General features: G+C 34.3%; 1 protein-coding gene and 1 non-coding gene across 6 annotated transcripts in view; both read left to right on the forward strand.

The window, feature by feature from the left end:
• Kiaa1328 (KIAA1328 ortholog) overlaps positions 1–19,765 on the forward strand; it is a 286,260-nt gene that overhangs the window by 127,782 nt on the left and 138,713 nt on the right. The window lies entirely within an intron of this gene.
• Trnae-uuc (transfer RNA glutamic acid (anticodon UUC)) lies at positions 18,516–18,588 on the forward strand. Its single transcript has one exon. It is a non-coding gene; the product is annotated as a tRNA-Glu (tRNA).

Raw genomic sequence — 19,765 nt, forward strand, 5'->3', positions numbered from 1 at the left:
GTACAGATAGAAGTATTTTCTATCAGAAGAAATAATAAGTGTACTTAGTCACACAAATGATGGAAAACAAGAAGAGTCTCTAAGATTGAAAATAAGCAAAATTTACCTTCAGGTCTTCACATCTTTTCCTCTTTCCTGTTTTTATCCATTCTTATATGATGTGTTTTTTCTGTGATTGATAAGTGTTGATAAGGGGATTTAAACTAATTTTGGTTGAGAGTAAGATAATGGAATATGCTGTTTTCTGTACAAATTAGTCCTTTAAGCTTAAAAGGGTTCTTTAAAAATCAGTTTGAAATGTATGAAAGTGATGCATTTTTTTCAGTGTAGCTTTTCCTGGGTTAAGTTGCTGCTCTTTTTTTTTTTTTTTTTTTTTTCCTTGCTCCTCTGTTATCATTCCTCTGCTCTTCTCAGTTCTTCTCTGTTACTACTTTTCCATACCACCTCAGCTTTCTCACTGTCTTTCTCTCAAAGCCTGCCTTTAGAGAGGAAAAATGCTGTTTACAGTCAGATTTGGGTTTAAAAATATTAGCAAGGTCTTATCTTAATGGGAGCTTCTTGTTTTCCCAATAATGCCAAGAGAAAAGAAAATGTCACCCTGTTACGTAAACATTTGATTACTGATGTGCTTGGTCCTGCCTAGCACCCTTGCTCCAGAAAGCTGCAAAAAAAAAAAAAAACAAGGAAGGAAGGAAGGAAGGAAGGAAGGAAGGAAGGAAGGAGGGAGGGAGGGAGGGAGGGAAGGAAGGAAGGAGGGAGGGAGGGAGGGAGGGAGGGAGGGAAAGAAAAAAAGAAAACACAGCTGATTTGAGTAGTTTCTGGAGAGCATTGAAAGATAGCACATTTGTGACATCCAAGTGTAAATACTACTAGAGAAGAAGCATGTTGTTCCACCCTTATCTCTGTAAGAGAAAGTTTTCATTGAAATAATAAAAGCAGGCTGACCATGGTAGATGATTAGTGCTTAACTAATAAGCCTAATAGACCCTGGATGTCTTTCCCTATTGAAGTTGTGTCAGTCTTCCTAGGTGAGATGGATTGGTGGAAACCCTTTACATACAGTTCATTAGGACAGATGGTCTGTGTTGAACAGATGATGACATTTTGGCATGTACAGATATTCCATACAATTTGAGTTGATTAGTTCTTATTGACACATGGAGAAACATGAATACTGTTGCCAGTATGCCTTGTCCATGCTCACAGCCACCTGTTCTTTTTATTTAAAGTCATTGCTTGGGCTACCTTCCTAGTTTAAATGTCCAAGTTTCCTCTCCCTTTTCACATGAAAAGTGTCATTAGCATCCAGGTTTATGTTGTTGTTTACACATACACATGCACATACACACACCCTTGCAAAGATGTTTTAGTGTGCGCACACACCCCTGCAGTAACTGCTTCAGGACAGTGCTCTATCACCAGGGTTTCTACCTTTTTTAGTTTATATTTAATCTAGATTAAGGAACTAATTTATTATTTGTGCTTTTTAAGCTATTGCAAATAATATAACAGCTTAATCACCCCAATTATGACCTCAGCTAAAGCATGTCCAAAATTTATATAGTATAAGTCACAATGATTTCAGATCCTAAAAATATATATATTATAAATATTCTTGCAGTAACTTTTCATTTGAAATTTCATCATCACTCACTCTTAGCTGTAAAGAAAACAACATCTGGCACACTATTTAAAGTGCTTGTATTTTCTATTGTCCTTACAGTTAACTTCTTTCCAACCTGTTTTCTACAAACTGTATTGTTCACTATTTATATATAGCCAAGAGCATATAAGGTTTTGTGTAATAAATCTCTCCCAGAATCAAATGACTTTTCAGCTAACAGACTCTAAAGGCCCATCTGAATTGAGATAAAATTGAAGTATGGCTCTTCCACATTAATGACACAGGTTGCCTATCATATCAGATGAGATCTTGCAAAGATGGCAGAAATCCTAAGGCAAGTAGCAGATGATGTAAGGTTTTTATTAGACTCTGTCATTCATTTCTCTCTCAGTCAAATAGCCCTGTTTTTATTATCTTTATGCCACTTACCAGTGACCTCCTAATTTTGTTGTTCGTGTCTTTCCACTAGAATATTTCATTAGAGCAGGTGCTTTGCATTCACTGATGGTTCCACATTACTCAGAATGATTTTTTATGTGGATTTATACAGTCAATAAATATTAGTAAGTAAATGAATGAATGTTGCCTTTTTAGACAGATTTATTATAAAATTTACCCAGTTTAAGTATATAATTCAGTGATTTTGGTAAATTTATAGGGTATATAGCCATCACCACAATCCAATTTTCTAATATTTTGATCACCCCAGAAGAATTTCTCATGCCCATTTGCAGTCATCCCTAGTCCCACCATTGGGCTCAAGGAACCACTAATGTGCTTTCTATATCTTTGAATTTACCTTTTTTGGACGTTTCATATTGATAGAATAATATCATGGATAACTGTTTGTATTTGGTTTGTTTCTATTACCATCCCTTTTTTAGGTTTATTCTCATCATAGCATTTACCAGTGGTCTGTGCATTTTTATTTGTAAATGGTGTTTGATTTTCTAGATATACCACATTTTGTTTGTCCATGCACCAGTTAATAGACATTTGTGTTGTTTTCAGTTTTTTAACTACTATGAGTAATGATGCAGTGACCATTTGCAAGTATGTGTTTGCAGACATGTTTTCATTTCACTTGCGTAGAGAGCAAGAAGCAAAGTGTATAGAAGTACAAATTGTTAGTACATAGAAATACAGTTGATGTTTATGTGTTGATGTTGCATCCTGTGACCTTGATGAACTCAAAGCTCTAGAAGTTTTTGTTTTGTTTGGAGTTTCATTAGGATTTTCTATATAAAGGCTCATGACAACTGTGAATAAAAATGGATTTACTTTCTTTCATGAAGTATGTTTTTTTTCTTTTTTCTTTGTCCTCATTGCACTGAATAGAACTTTTAATGTAGTGTTACTAAGAGGTAAGAGTGAACTTGTTTGTCTTCTGATATTATTCTTTCCCCATTAAGGATATTATGTCAAACTGAGATTATAGACACTCTCCAGTAGAGAAAGTTCCCTTTCTTCCTTGTTTGTTGAGTCTTTATTGTGAATTGGTTCTGTATTTTGTCATGTGATTTTTCTCTTCCTGAGAAGATAATCATGTGTTTTTGTTTTTTGTTCTTCTTTCTATTTTCATGCCATACAGTAGTATCCTGCCCCTCATCTGTGGTTTCACCTCCCAAGGTTTCTGTTGCCCACAGTTGACTGTGGTCTGAAAATATTTAATGGAAAATTCTAGAAATAAGCAGTTCATGTGTTTTAAATTGCATGTCATCTGAGTATCATGATGGAATCTTACACTTTCTCCTCAATCCTGCCTGGATCATGAATCATCCCTTTGTTCAGCACATACATCCATTAGACACTTAGTAGCCATCTATGTTGACAGATAAGCTGTTGTGGTATCACAGAATTTGAGTAACCCTTATTTCACTTGATAAGGGCCCTGAAGCACAAGGCTAGTCATACATATACACTAAGGAGAAGTCGTAAGGTACTACCTTTAAATGAGAAGGTGAAAATTTTTTACTTAATAAAGAAAAAAATTTCTTATACTGAGGTGCTAAGATCCATGGTAGAAATGAATTCTCTGGGAATGAAATTGTGATGTTTTGGATTATTTTTCAAATATTTTTCTGCCCCTTCATCTTTTCCTTCTTCTCTTTCATTTCTATAGTCATGCATCACTTAATGATGGAGACATATTCTGGGAAATGCATCATTAGGTGATTTTGTTGTTGCATGAACATGGCAGAATGCATGTATATAGACCTAAATGGTATATGGGTCAATTACTCAATGTGGCCTCTTTATGCAATCAGGAGATGTGGTAACCACAGATGTAAGAAGCATAATTGGCATACTGTTTTACAGTAAACATTTTTTATAAATAGGATTACACTAAAATAATGATAAAAGTATAATATAGTAAATAACATAAACCAAAGTCATTTGGTATCAAATATTATATATAGTACACCAGCTTCAACACAAACACATGAGTATTGTATTACACTGTGATACTACAATGACTACAATGCCAGTAGGTGGTAGGAAATTTTCAACTTAGGGGACCCATGTCAAATATATTTTCATTTACTGAAAAGTAATTGTTTTAGTCAGCTTTTTCACTACTGTGACTAAAAGACCTGACAACAATTAGAGGAGGAAAAGTTTATTTGGGGGTCATGATTTTAGAGGTTTCAGTCCATACACAGCCAGCTCCATTCCTTGGGTCTTTGGGTATGTCTAAACATCATGGTTGAAGAGTGTAGTAAAGGGAAGTGGCTCAAGACTTCACACCAGGAAGCAGAGAGACTCCACTCACCAGATACAACATTTATAACTCAAAGGCACATCCCCAGTGATCATCTCCCAGCCACACCCTACCTGCCTTTAATTACCACTCAGTTAATCCTTATCAGGGAATTAATTCACTGATTGGGCTAAGGTTCTCATAACCCAATCATTTCACACCTAAGCTTTCTTGCATTGTCTCACACTTGAGGTTTCCAGGGACGCAATATATCTGAACCATAACAATTATTATGTGGCATATGTCTGTATATGGGTATGTTTGGTGTCCCACCAGTCTCTGAGCCTCTTAATTTTTCATCATTCTTTTTTCTTTTTGTACTTCACATTGTAAAATAATTAGTATTGATACATTTTTTAACTTACTGATTCTGACTTTGGCTATTTCACATCTGCTACTGAGACTATCTGCTGATTTTTCATTTCATTTATTATATTTTTCAACTCCATTATTTCCATTTACTTTTTGTTTTGTTTTTCAATCTTGTCTCTTTATTGAGATTTTCTGTTGTCATTGCCATTGTTATACTTTCCTTTCTTTTTTAAAAATATTTTTATTAGTTATTGATGAAACTTTATTTGTATATAGTGCTGAGAATCAAACCCAGTGCCTCAAACATGCTAAGCAAGTGTTCTATTACTGAACCACAACTGCAGCCCCTCCTTTAATTCTTTCTGTGGTGCTAGGGATTGAACCCAGGGCCTTGTGCATGTGAGGCCAGCACTTTACTAACTGAGGTATATCCCCAGCCCCCTCCTTTAATTCTTAAACATGTCAAGTGCTCTTTTGTTGTTAGGTCTTTAAATACTTATAATAACTGCCTTGAAGTCTTTGTAATTGTAATATTTGAACCCCCCTTACTTTCTGATATTTTTTTCTTAATATGGATCACTCTTTTCTATCTTTGTATTTCTTATAATTTTTTATTGAAAACTGGACATTTTATCTAGTATATTGTAGCGACTCTGGCTTCCAGTCCCTTCTTTCAGAAGTTGTTGATGCTGCCTTTTTGTTTGTTTGATGACTTGCCTGAATTCATTCTGTAGGGCTTGTCTCCCCTGAAGTCTATCCACTGGTATCTCAGCCTTTTTTTTTTTTTTTTTAACTCACCCAGAGTATTATAGTTTAACTAGCAAATAGCAAATTACTGGCCATAGGTTATGCTCATATACTGGTTTCTATCCTTTGCCAATGACTGTGAGTTGGGGAATGCCTTTACTTTCTGCCATGCCTTCTCACATCTGCTTTGTATGCAAGCAAGATATCACATCTCGATATGTAGACAGTTAAGGACCCTTTCTAGTCTCTATTGAATGTACACACAAAGTTGAGCATAGATAATGCCTTCTGGACCATTGGGTATGTAAGGAATTATCAAAACTCCCAGTTAACTATCTCCTTCCCCAGTATCCCTGTTAAGTTTCTGATTGTCAGGCAGTTGCTTGCTCCAATCAGGCCGTTCTGCTATAAGGTGATATATGTTTCTAAAAGTAAGCATGCTATGCAAAATCACACAGTAAAGACTTATGGATTATGGGAAAGGTACATATCTCAAGACATCTCAGATTTCAAACATCAAGGGCAATAGCGTTAATATATAATTTCATAAATCATGGACTAACACTTCAAGCTTTTCATTTTTAAACTTTATTTAAAGCTCTATTTAACATTCACTTTTTTTGAGGACTGAGGAGTTCCTAGACATATTGTTACAAAGTATTCCTTTTTACCTTTAAAATTTATAGCAATAGACCCTGGAATTACAGAGAATATAGGTAATTTTTCAAGTACACTGTTGGTGTTATCCATTGTCTGTTCCTTTATTGTTACTTGGAGGTGGTGGGAAAATGGGAAGGGAGAAATAATACATTCAAATCTATAAAGTGACACATATTTCTCAACATAAATATGCTATGCAAAATGATGTAATTAAAAAATGACTTGTCAGGAAAATGGGATTAGGGGCACAACATTTAAAAACTTAAAGCCACACTTTAAAAAAATAAGGATCTAATAAAAATAGTAACAAAGTTTTATGCATGTGAAATGTTAAAAATAAATGCATAAATACACAGTAAACTTGGCAGTCTGCCTTGAAATAGACCTGAGGTTGATTTGTTGAAATGGATGCTGTAAGAATTGCAGTTTGTGACTTACCGTGAAAGTGGAAAAAGCAGGGTTATCCGAAACAAGAAGAAAATTTGTAATAGCAGCTATAGGAGGTTGGCACTCTTTTTTTAAAATTTTTTTTAATTGTAAACAAATGGGATACATGTTGTTTCTCTGTTTGTACATGGAGTAAAGGCATACCATTTGTGTAATCATAAATTTACATAGGGTAATGTTGGTTGATTCATTCTTTTTTCCCTCCCCTCACCCCTCCCACCCCTCTTTTCCCTCTTTTCCCTCTATACAGTCCTTCCTTCCTCCATTCTTGCCCCCCTCCATAACCCTAACCCTAACCCTAACACTAACCTCCCCACCCCCCATTATGTATCTATTGAATGTACACACAAAGTTGAGCATAGATAATGCCTTCTGGACCAGTTATCAGCGAGATCATTCGTCCTTTGATTTTTTTGAGATTGGCTTATCTCACTTAGCATGATATTCTCCAATTTCATCCATTTGCCTACAAATGCCATAATTTTATCATTCTTTGTGGCTGAGTAATATTCCATTGTGTGTGTGTATATATATATATCACAGTTTCTTTACCCATTCATCAATTGAAGGACATCTAGGTTGGTTCCACAATCTGGCTATTGTGAATTGAGCAGCTATGAACATTGATGTGGCTGTATCTCTGTAGTATGCTGATTTTAAGTCCTTTGGGTATAGGCCAAGGAGTGGGATAGCTGGGTCAAATGGTGGTCCCATTCCAAGCTTTCTGAGGAATCTCCATACTGCTTTCCAAAGTGGCTGCACTAATTTGCAACCCCACCAGCAATGTATGAGTGTACCTTTTTCCCCACATCCTCGCCAACACCTGTTGTTGCTTGTGTTCTTGATAATCACCATTAGAGGTTGGCACTCTTGAGTAGGAGTTGGCACTAAAATTCTCTAAGTAATCTTTTGGCCTTAAATCCTGTGGCATGTTTTTCTGGATTTGGGATATAGGTCTTTTGAGGTTTACCTTTATAGTATCTACCTGTTCATGGAAACTGAAAATTTAATCCAATACATTCTGTACTTGACTGCTAGAAATTCTTTTGCAACTTTATATCTACACTCTTGGCCTTGCTAGGCAGCTGAAGTGCTGTTTGAAAACACTAATCCAGCCATTGCCTAGCTTGAAAAGAAGTCACTGTTACAGGATGTGGTGATTTACATTTAAGGTCTTAGTAAATAGAGCATTTCCTCTTTATGAAAATCAATTATTTTGTTCTTTGGTGTTCATTCCAAAGGCTCACCTCTCTCCATTTGTTTTATTTCCTTAGGACTTGTTCTTATTGACTTCATAGTCCTTGGAATTATATCAGCCAGAGGCTTTGTGGGTTTTGTTTTTGTTTTTTGCAGAGTTGTCTCTGATAGTTCCCAATGGGGATTCATTTGTGCTTGCTGCTCACCCTTCTCCTTGATGCTTGAAGCTTCTCTTTTATACATACTGCTTGGTGTTGTATAACCAAGATGGTCACACATTTGGGGGATGTTGATTGACTTTTCTTATATTGAAAAGTTCACAAAGGGAAAAGAATAGCAGAACACAAGCTTAAGTAATTGTAAAGCATAAGTATAACTGAGATGATTGCTAGTTTCAGTTTTGTGCATTTTGTAAATGCCTAAATGGTTCCAATTTCAGTGTTCACCTAGTGTTTTCCACAAAAATAATTGTACATAAGCAGACTGAAATTTCATTATGTTCAGATTGTTCCCTAATATATAAATCCTGTTGGAACAAATCCACTTTTTCAACGAAATGTTACACAAAACTGACTAGATTCTAGATGATTTAGGTCAATCCTTCTCAAACTAAACTGTGGTGAAGGGCCAGGTTTGGCTTTTTTTTTTTTTTTTTTTAATTTTCATGAACTAATAAAATTTGTGTAAAATTCCTTACAACTGAAATACTAGAAAAATGAAATAAATGACAAATTTTTAATAGTTTTAACAATCCTAAATTGTATTTCAATAAACTGAACAAATGCAACAGGAATAAAGGAATTATAAAACCTTGAGTTGAAAATGTACATACAGTTGATTAACATGGAGAATGACTTACTTACTACTTTTTATTTGCAATTGTAATTAAGAGAAAATGTATGTGTGAAGTCATAATTACCTCATAACAAATGCCTGTACACACTTTGAATGAGTGCCACATGTATTAATTGCACTATGTATGCCAATATTTAGAGTCTTATATATGATAAATAAGCTTGCTCCTAAATTGGTAGTCTATGCAGTCATGTTTGGAGTGATCATAACAATAGAGTATTTGATAGCATATTTTTAAACTCTTTCTGTTTTGCTTTATTAATACTTACATCAGATAAAACAGTGGTACATTTCTAGGAATGAAAGAAGAGATTTTAAAGCAATTTTCAATAGGCTCAGAATGTTCACTCTTAGCTTTTAACTTTTGTTCAAAGTGAAGGAAGTGTTGGTGTCTTTTCAAAATTTGTCTCCAGTCCTTTACCATTAACCAGTTTCAACAGTTCATCTTACAAAACTATGGTTAAATTTAAATTCTTTCAGAGAAGGAAATGTTTTCTGTGCATGGATTGTGTTTGATAGAAAATAAAATTCAGAACATCAAATTTGAAGGGAGTTCAGTGATAATTATTCACAGATGAACACTATCAGTATCATCATTTACTTCATTGAAATGATGGAATATGACATAATGATCTCTGGTGACTTTTCCACACTACTATCATTCATTTTTGCTCTTTACTCTTATCTGCCATTGAATATCATGTTAAATTTTCACTGTACATGGAATAATTAAAAATCAGCTTAAAAAACCCAAAGATATCAGATAAATAAATTAGATTAGCTAAATAACTCTGCTTTAAAAATTGACACCAAGCTGGTTCCTTATGTTATAAAACACTTAAGGTCTATTCCAAATTCTCAACAGAACTTGCCCACTCAATATAACCTTCATACCTTAGTATATAGTAAAAGTTGTTAGTGTCTGCTCTTGGCTAATACATTACCAAAAATAAATAAAATAATCTCAGATGTTATGCATTTACCTTTGTGAAATACACTTCCTTTTTACCAAGTTACCAACCATGCTATTTAATTTATAGATTTTTTAATAATAAAACTTTGTAAATGAAGGAACCAGTGTGTATGTTTATATTCTAATTTATGCTCTTAAATGTTTCCTATCGCTGCTGTGCTGTCAGAACACACAAAAACTCCAGACCACATCTGTGAACAGTGTAAGCTGTCATTGTTTTATACATGTTCTGGACCCCTTAGAGTTCACCATACATACTCATTTTCATAATCCCTGTTCTTATATTTTCCACTTTGTCTGAAATATCCTATTCTATACACTCTTACACATACCTTTGACATTAATCAACTCGTCTTTCTTCCAAAATTTAGTATAAATGGTATGAATCTACATCATGCACATCCATGGAAACGAAATGATGTACCCCATTTGTGTACAATGAATCAAAATGCAGTCTTTAAAAAATAATAAATTAGTTTAAATGTCCACTGTCTTACAAAACCTTCCCCTCTTCTGCCTCAACTGAAGACTGATCTCACTACTACTGCTCTTTGCACATAACACTCTTGATAAACCTTATCTCATAAAATATATTCCCTCCTGAGCCAATATTTTAGGGTCTTGAAGGTTGGGGATCTGTCTTATCAAATCTTGTATTCCTGACAGCTAGCATAGTATCTGGCAGATACTTCCAAATCCTAGTCCTGCCTGCCCATCCCAAGGTAATAAAATTTTATAGAGAGGGAGGATAAGAATTCTGAAAGTGTTTATTCATAATATTGTTTATAAATGATTCCTTTCTATTGTTAGACAAATGTGCAATATTTGGCTTTTGGCTTTAGAACTTTTGTCCTTTCCTATGTATCTCTCATTTAATTATTTTAGAAATCATTCCTCCCAAAATGCCCACATCCTAACTCTCACATTTAGTACCAGAGTAGCACACAAAGCAAGGAACAGAAGGGAAATACTTGAGTTTTTAAAAAATAGCTATAGGACAATATTTGTTTGATATTATGGTTTTATGCTTTGGATGACACCATTAACTGAAAAAGGATTTTTTTGGGGAAAATGCAATTAACTTATGTTTTTAAAGCCCTGCTTTTCCCAAAGTTTCATAAATATTTCTTTGAACATAATACTATATGTCTCAAGATGTACCCTTCTTGTTTATGATATGAGTCACCCTGTGTTAAGCCTGACTTAAAAAAAAATTAGTTGTAGATAGACTAATACCTTTATTTTACTTATTTATTTTTATGTGGTGCTGAGGATCTAACCTAGTGCCTCACAGGTGCCAAGCAAGTGTGCTACCACTGAGCCACCTGAGCCCAGCCCCCTGATTTTTTTTTTAAACATAACTCAAAAGTAGAAATCCTGAGGCAGTTCCCTTTTGTTCATGTAGTATATCTTAAAACCTGTTTAATTATCCTAACTTTAGGTTGATTTAGAACACATTTTACAGTCTTTAAATGCAGTTCTGGTTTTAAACACTTAAAGGAATATTTTAGAAAATAAGATCTGTGCTTAAGTTGAAACTCTATCCCCAAAACCCTTTTGATTTACTATTTCACAAATTTAAATTAAATTGGCATCTAGATTCCTTTTTTTATTTCCTCTGAGCAGTGCAAGACATAGTTGGAATTTTTATTATGCTCATAGAACTTTTTATACACTTTTAAATACTCTAAGAAAATATACAGGGTAAATGACCCCTGGAGTACATTAAATTTTAAGATAAGTTACCATCAAGTCCCTTATGGTACAAGCTAGGCTATTTAGCGGCTGTTACTCCTTCATCTTGCTTAATAGTTCTCCAACAAATATTCATTAATTCAAGTGTCTTTTTTGTAAAGGAAGTTATCATTGAAATAGGAGATTAAAAGGTAAATTGTCCCAGTCTTCAAGTTCCATATAACATATTGGAAAGGAACCAAACTCTATGCAAAATAAATAAATAAAAATTTAAAGTAAAAACTATTATTATTGAGCACTTATTGTATCTTTTTGAGGATGTAGCAATAAACAGCATACATGGTATCTACGCTCAGAATTCACAGTTTCCATTTAGAGAAAAGTCTATAAATACTTAAACATCACAAGGAAACTTAGATATGTGAGAATAGCTAACATTTAACTACAGTGGAGCAGAACGAAATAAGTTCAACAGTAAAGGAATGAATAAAGTGCTCTTAGGGTACCTGGGAAGGCATAAATAATTTGAGCTGGGAGAATAGAGAAAACACACAGAAAGAAGTGGTGCCAATACAATTTTGAAGAATAGAAAAAGGAGTCAGTGCATTTGAACGGTGGAACATTAAATCACTGATTTTTTAAATTAAATTCTAGATGAAATATCTTTTTTTAAAAATAAAGCAGCTAATAAACAATGTCCTAATTTTTAAAAAACCAAGATCCAGTACTATATAACTTACAGACCAAGAATTCTATGCAGTTGAGTCTCCAAGGAAGGGCTGGCCCTGTAAAGACAGCCACCTTCATTCTTTTTGATTTGGTGGCTCCCAGTGCTTTCACGGATGCTTCTCACTAGGTCTCTTTAACATTGGGTCTACAACTACTCAAACAGAGGAAGAATGAGTAAGAGTCTTAAGAAAGATTTGGGTCTTTAATGACAGAACAGTGATTCACTAATTCACTTTGAGAAATCTAGTTAATAAACAGCAATCTGGTTTTCCATCCCTCTTGTTTGATTGTACTGGTATTTTCTTAAGTACTTCTTTTCCATGAGAGTTCCTTTTCACCATTTTGTCTCAGAAATACAGTGCAAATACTTTTCCCTTTCAGCCAGTAGCATAAATGCAGTGTAAACTCTGATCTCCATTTCAGGGACAGTTGATCACACTCATAGAGTTAACTTTATATTCTATAGAAAGTGTCTTAAGAATTTTGTGTTAAAACTTTCCTTCTTTGATACAAACTCATCTTGTTTGCTCCTTCTTAAAAATAAAACTGCATTGAAGCATCTGTCTACATACAATTCTTGTTTCCATTCTGGAGCCTGATTGTTATTGGAGGGACGTGAGAGAAGTCATTGAATAGCCCCCAGAGTGCCCTTTTGCAAGCTCAAGGATACACTCCATGATCCTTGAGAATGGCAAAGAAAATTGATGTATGACCTCTTATGGATCATTGTCTAGTACTGCATTTTTAACTGAAATAGTTATCAGTTGGCTATATCCTTGAAATATGTTTTGTTTTCATTTTGTACCTCTGAAGGTTGTTCTAACCATATCTACTAGGGTTTTACTTTGCCTTTGCTTTTGTTTGATTTTCTATTAAAATTATTTTACCATTTTTATGACCTTTGTTAAATAATTAAAATTCGTTTTATACTTCTGTTTCCTCATGTAGATTTAGAAAACCATGTTTTGGGATTATAATCATATGTGAATGCCATTTTAGTCAGTACCATTGCTGTGGAGAATGGTTGCCCTTTTTAATCCAATCAAAATATTTAGGACCATCACCACAACTATGTATTTGTCTTATTCATTCTTCAGTTGTGTATGTTTCAGATTTAGGAGCCAAATGTATAAGTAAAGGTGATGATTTAAATTCTTTAGTAATAAGGCAGTAACGGTTAAATCCAGAATTTGCTAAAGGAAATAGAACCAAGGAACATTCAGTAATTTTGTTATAGATCTGTTGGTTGATAGCTGAGTATTTACTGATTGGTGTGATTTTTCATCCAGTCCTTTTTAATTTCTCTCATTTCCTTGGGGTGTAACAACCTAATCCCTGTTATTTTCAGTTCTTAAAAATAGCATAAACCATAGAGGTCATCAAACCCAGCTCCTCCTTTACAAATGACTAAACTGCTTAAGAAAGGTAAAGTAACTTGCCTAAAATAACAACTTCTAAGTAACAGTACAAGAATTCCAATCAACCTTTTGACCTCAACTGGATTATATTGTCAATTATTCCATGCTGTCTGTTCATTTGTATAGCAACTCAACTAATTCCAACTTTTGGGAAATGTAGTAATGATTAGAGAATATGGAGTTTAACCTTTTCTGAGTCTGGTAGTTACTGTTAAAAAAAAGTTGGCAGGCCTATGGTGTGTATATCCTGGGACTTGGTATGGCATTTGGTACTAGTGTCTGTCATTATGTGTTTTTGTGTGCCTTCTGTGTGCCTATATTCTTTTAAATCTCATAATTATTGACTTTAATGTCTTTTAGATTCAATATTCCTAAGTTGTGCCACAGTCCCTATGGGAACTAGAATAAGTTATTAGAGTTTTGCAAATGTGTTCGACTGCTGCATTCTGTTATTTTCTCCTCCACTGATGGCCTACCGCTTTAGCTGCTGCGCTGTGGAGGAGCTTAAACCTCTAGGGCCCATTAGATTTAACTTGTTTACTGCATTGATATCTATATGTTAAATGACAAGAGAGTTCAGGTTATTGAATAATTTAAAATTCAGCTCTAATTGGTGTCATATGACCTGGAAAAGGCCATGGATGACGCCAGGAGCATGCTGTGAATTTCTTATAAATAATTCATAAATTAGATGATTCATTTGCCTGAATGTCTTACTAAATGCAAAAGTTTGTAAGTTATAACTGATGATATAACACCTGTAAGTATTTAGTTTATAATGCTGGAAGGTAATCTACCTTGATGATCTTCTAGCAAAATCTGCCAGTATAGGAGGGTTAATTGCACTAGGGAGAATGAACATTTATTTGGGATGAGAATTTGGCAAAGCACACAGTGCAGCTGTTGCATTACGTATTTTCTGTCAGTTTGACAACTGGTCCATGTATGCCCAATGTTGAAAATGCAGGATGTCATTCTGTGCCTTAATCTACATTAACTCCAAATGCTCTGGGAAATACAGACTTGCCCCATGCACAGTAGTTTGGTTTTAGAAGTATTTATCTTGTTCTTTGAACTGTTTATTTTCAATAAAATAAAGAGTAGAGGGGAAATTTTTAAAGTTACAGAAATTTTACAAGTCTGTCAGTGGGAAAATGAAAATCATTAATAAGGTATTTGCCAGGATAGGAAAATTATTATTTGCCATCAAAGAAATGAATACCAATAAGACTTATTGTACTATTGACTAATCCTGTGGACAGCAACTCATGAACGCATTGGAAGTAATCATTTCTTGTAAATCCAAAGTTAATAACAGCCTGTTGCAAAAAAATATTGCTGCAGTTTAGTTTAACTTCTTATGGTTCTATAGCACAGAGATTGACTAGTCCCATAAAGATGATTTATAGAAACTTACAAAACATCACTGTCTACTTGTTGATGGTATTTCACAAAGTAACACTGCATTTATTTGTTTTTAGCATTTGAAAACATGGGAAAACCCTGGATTACCTTAAGAATAGTATGTGATTTTTGATATGTGTTCATGCATGTACTTATACTTCTGTGTGTGTGTATGTACACGTACATAATCATATCATACATTATTATAATATAGGCAACATATATAATGTATCATATAAAAAAGCATCTTAATATTTCAGAAAAATCTTCTTCCAACTCAAATTTATTAATCTTCAGTCTTAAAAAATTCTTCATGTGTCTAAGCCAAGTCCCTCACACTTATTTTTCAACCTTATTCTTTTCTCAGTGGTGTTTTTCCATCTAGTCATTAGCCTGTGTCTACCCAAGTTGAGAGACTATTCTCCAATTCTGTCCTAAGTTAAAAATGCCTGCATTTTCTCCTCATCTTTCTTTTGTGACATGACATAGAATGCAATGTCAAAGATTTCATTGGCAGAAGGCACTTATAGGAGCCAGAGATTGTGGTATCTTTTATGTAAGACAGATCCCTTGCTACTGCTGTGAATGCAGCAGTATTCTGATACTATTTTATCTATTGGGATTCCAACTATTTTATCTGTTGTGATCTATAGATTATCTTCCTGGCTAAACTTTTCAAATGAAATTATAGTTTTTCTATCTTTATGTGTTCCTTTGCATGCTTTTCTGCTAAATTTTCTCATTTATGATTAAACACCTGACTCAGCTTGTATTCATTACATAGAAAACATGTAAATGATATATATCAAGTCACACTGCTTAGTTTTCTTATTGGGTTTTGAGTGTGTTTTAGCATATAGAAATCAAGTTCAGTTGACAAACTACAGCTGGCCAAATCTAGCCCACTGCATGTTTTTGTATAACTCGTGAGTTTTACATTATTAAATGGTTTTAGGGAGAGAAAAGAGTAGTTCATGGAATGGGAAAATCACATGAAACTTATGTTGTTCAAAAATAAGGTTTTACTAGAATACATCTAGACACATGCATTCATTATCTTGTTCTTTTGCATCATAAAAGCAGAGTCAGATAACTGTGGCAAGGATTGTATGTATGACTTGCAGAGCCTACAATGTTTACCTTTTGTCCCTTTAAGGAAAAAAATTTCTAGCTACTTCTATATAGTTAAAAATAAAGGGGTTGGGGAGATAGCTCAGTTGGTAGAGTGCTCACCTCATAAGCACTAAGGTCCTGGGTTCAATCCCCAGCACCACAAAAAAAAAAAAAAAAAAAAAAAAAAAAAAAAAAAGCTTGATGCAGCAGCATAGATTAACTTAATAACTATAATGTGGGGTGAAAGATGCCAGACACAAGAATATGTATTGTGTGACTTCATTTACACTTAAATAATAAACAGATAAAACTAAACTCTGATGGATATCTAAGTATTTAAGCAGAGAAGAATTGAAGCAAAGAAATTAACCGTATACAACTCATATTATGCTAAGTGAGATAAGCCAATCTCAAAAAACCAAAGGAAGAATGATCTCGCTGATAAGTGGATGATGACACATAATGGGGCGTGGGAGGGGTTAGTTTTAGGGTTAGAGTTAGGGTTAGGGAGGGGGGCAAGAATTGGGGAAGGAAGGACTGAATAGAGGGAAAAGAGGGGTGGGAGGGGTGGGGGGAAGGGAAAAAATAACAGAATGAATCAAACAACATTACCCTATGTCAATTTATGATTACACAAATGGTATGCCTTTACGCCATGTACAAACAGAGAAACAACATGTATCCCATTTGTTTACAATAAAAAAAAAAAAAAACTCATTACACTCATTCCCTTTGGCAGGAGGGATAGAGCAGCCATGAAAGTTCTGCCTGCAAGCAACATTTAAGTTCTCGAATCGTGGTCATGTGGGCATTGCCTTGTGATTATTTACTGAGGTAGATATTAAAGAAGATTTTTTTAAATGATAATGTGGAGTAATGGAAGTGATTTGGAGTGAGACATTCCCTTGTCCCACATGTAGTGTTGATGCGACCTTAAGGAAGTTGTGTTGCTCCACAGAACCTCGTTTTCTCATGTAAAGTGGTAATTTTAATAGTCACCTTGCAGAGGTGTTGTTAAGAATTATAGGTTGAATATGTAAAACATTTAGCATAGGACATGTAAGCTCTGAGTTAAGAATAGCCTAAGTGACAAGGTAATCTGGAAGCATGTTGAGCATTCAATGATCAGTGAAGGTGACTATTTAGAGCCAACTTCTCTCATCAGAGATAATTTGCAAATTTCTGCCTTGACCTCTATTTTTCATTTTCCCATCTTCAGTCCTTCAAAATTATTTTGAATTAAAGGTCTTGAATTCACTAAGCACTTCATAAAAGACAACCCAAATGTCCAAAAAGCTTAAGAAAAGTTATTCAATGCCACAGTGTATAAGGAAATACAAAATAAAAGCACAGTATTTTATTACACAACAAAATAGCTAAAAATAAAAACACACTACCAAGTATCAGTGAGCAACTGGGAATCTTGTACTTTCCTGATGGGATATAAAACAAGATGACACTTTAGAAAACTTGTTGTCTGTTTCCATTAAAATAAACATATGCCTATCCTGTTGCAAAGAGAAGTAAACGTCAAAAAAAAAATACTCGTATAAGGTATATAACAGCTTTATTCATAATAGCCCTACAGTGGAAACACTGTAATATCCATCAATAGGAGAATGAATAAACAAATTGTAATAGTCATATAATGAGAATATAATACAGTGTTTTAGAAAAGAATGAATATCAATACACACAACCTAGAAGTGTAACAGAAAGTTAGAGAGGTTGCCTTTGCTTAAAGCAATGACTATCTTCTTAGGCTTTTGTATGCCCCCGGGTAACTAAAAGCAGGATAAAGCTTGGCATCTCTGTCTTCTTTTATATCTATCTCCTTTGTTACCTTAAACCTTATGGACTTTCTCACCTCTGCATATAGGTATGTTAATCATTTTAGTACTGGACTTCCAAAAACTGATAATACAAGGTTTATTAGCCCTAAATTTACCTAAACTATCTCATTCCTGCTTTAAGACTGAGACAAGATTTTTGTGAACATTTGACTCAGCTTTTACAGCATCAGACCCCTGGAATGATGCCTAAAAGTCTTCAGCCATTGCCCTACACATTCCAGGAACAGTGGGAGTCAGACACATCATCCCATGGTGAGACTACTTCTGAGTAGAAACAATAGTAAAAACAATCATTTCTTGGGAACTGAATCACCCGCTTCCAGGATCACAGCTCTGATACATAAATATTCAGAACAACAAGTGGAAATTGACTCCTAAAGTGATAAAGATTTTTCCAGAGCTGCCTCACAGAACCAGAACTGAAGTAATGATCAACCAGAACATAGTTTGACCAAGATTGCTTAATTATGCAGACCTCTCACCCCTGCCCCAATTTTCCCTCCATTTAAGCCTAATGGTCCAACTGAGATGCTGGATCTCATTTTACCTTCCTATTATAGCCATGTTGATGAAAGTTTTCTTTGCTGCTTTTCCACAACCTTTTCTGTTTGGTTTCTAGAGCAAATGGGTAGACCTGGTTTTTTGGAACCCTGGAGTCAGGATTCTGGTAATGGAAGCAGCTCAAAAATTATGCTGAAACCATGTATAAAAGAGAGTATTTTGGGCTGGGGATGTAGCTCAGTTGGTAGAGTGCTTGCCTTTCAAGCACAAGACCCTGGGCTCAATCCCCAGCACCTCCAAAAAGAAAAGTGTATTTTATTGGAAATTGTGCTTCAATTTTAAAAAATTCACTTATAATTTTCTAACTTAGAAACTTAGTTTCTAAGTTAATATTATGTATCTCAGTGTTTCATATTAAATCCATATGCTAGAGGAACAGTTTTGGACTTTTCATTAGTTTAAGCCTTAATTAAGAAAAAGTATATTTGTAAATATCCCATAGAAGTCATGGAGCTATTCTGGAAAGAAAATGGAACCTGTCTCATTCAGGCCCATTATTACTCTCATGTGTCTTCAACTCCACTAATAAGGTAGCTAAATTTCTTATATTTAGGCTCTAGCAGGGAGTTTCCTGTCTCCTCTGTTTCTCCTGCTTATTGACACATGATTCAGCATAATCATGGATTCTAAATTTTCTTCAGTTACTGTGAACTGTAACCCAACTTGAATTTTTTTCCTATGCTTATATAAACAACCCATGCTTACTGAGCATGTACTATGTGCAAGCCTCAATACTGTGAGATAAATATAACTCCTGCCTTCAAAAGTTATTGAGACAGAGAAGCAAGTGACACTGAAAAATGCTAAAGTTTGAGAATCATTGACTCTCAAGCCGAGTTTTGTCCTTCCTGATAGAACAAGCTTAAGGCTAAAATATGGGAAAAGTTTACTCTCTCGACCTATCAGCAATAATTCGCAACTGTTTCTTTTCTATCCTACTACATCCTCTTGAACAGCTTAACTGAAAAATTACTTATGTTTGTAATTGAAATTAAATATGTTATAGTTAAATAATAGCTTTTGATTAAAATTATGTATTGTTGAAAGTGATTGGTTTTATCTGTGTTCTGTAAAGGTATTTATAACAACTCTTCAAATTTTTAGCAGTAACATCCTATTCAGTATAAAGTAAAATGTGTTACATCAAATCTCATTCTGTGTAATGGCCAATCAAAGGGTTTTTAAGGTAGCTGAATGAATTTATTGACTCAATATTCAAAAGTAAACATTTTTAGACATTAAACTTAATGTTTTTGCCTTTTCTCAAAGTTGAGTTTATACAACCTTTGTTATTTGCGACTCTTAAAATCACCAAAGCTCTTGCTTAAGCAGTATGTAGAAACACTGTATTTTTTTCATCCTTATATGGATTTTCTGACACATAAGCTGGTTGAAAATGGACATCGTTTTCTGGCA

This window comes from Sciurus carolinensis, chromosome 15 (assembly GCF_902686445.1).
Source record: "Sciurus carolinensis chromosome 15, mSciCar1.2, whole genome shotgun sequence".
Taxonomy (NCBI): domain Eukaryota; kingdom Metazoa; phylum Chordata; class Mammalia; order Rodentia; family Sciuridae; genus Sciurus; species Sciurus carolinensis.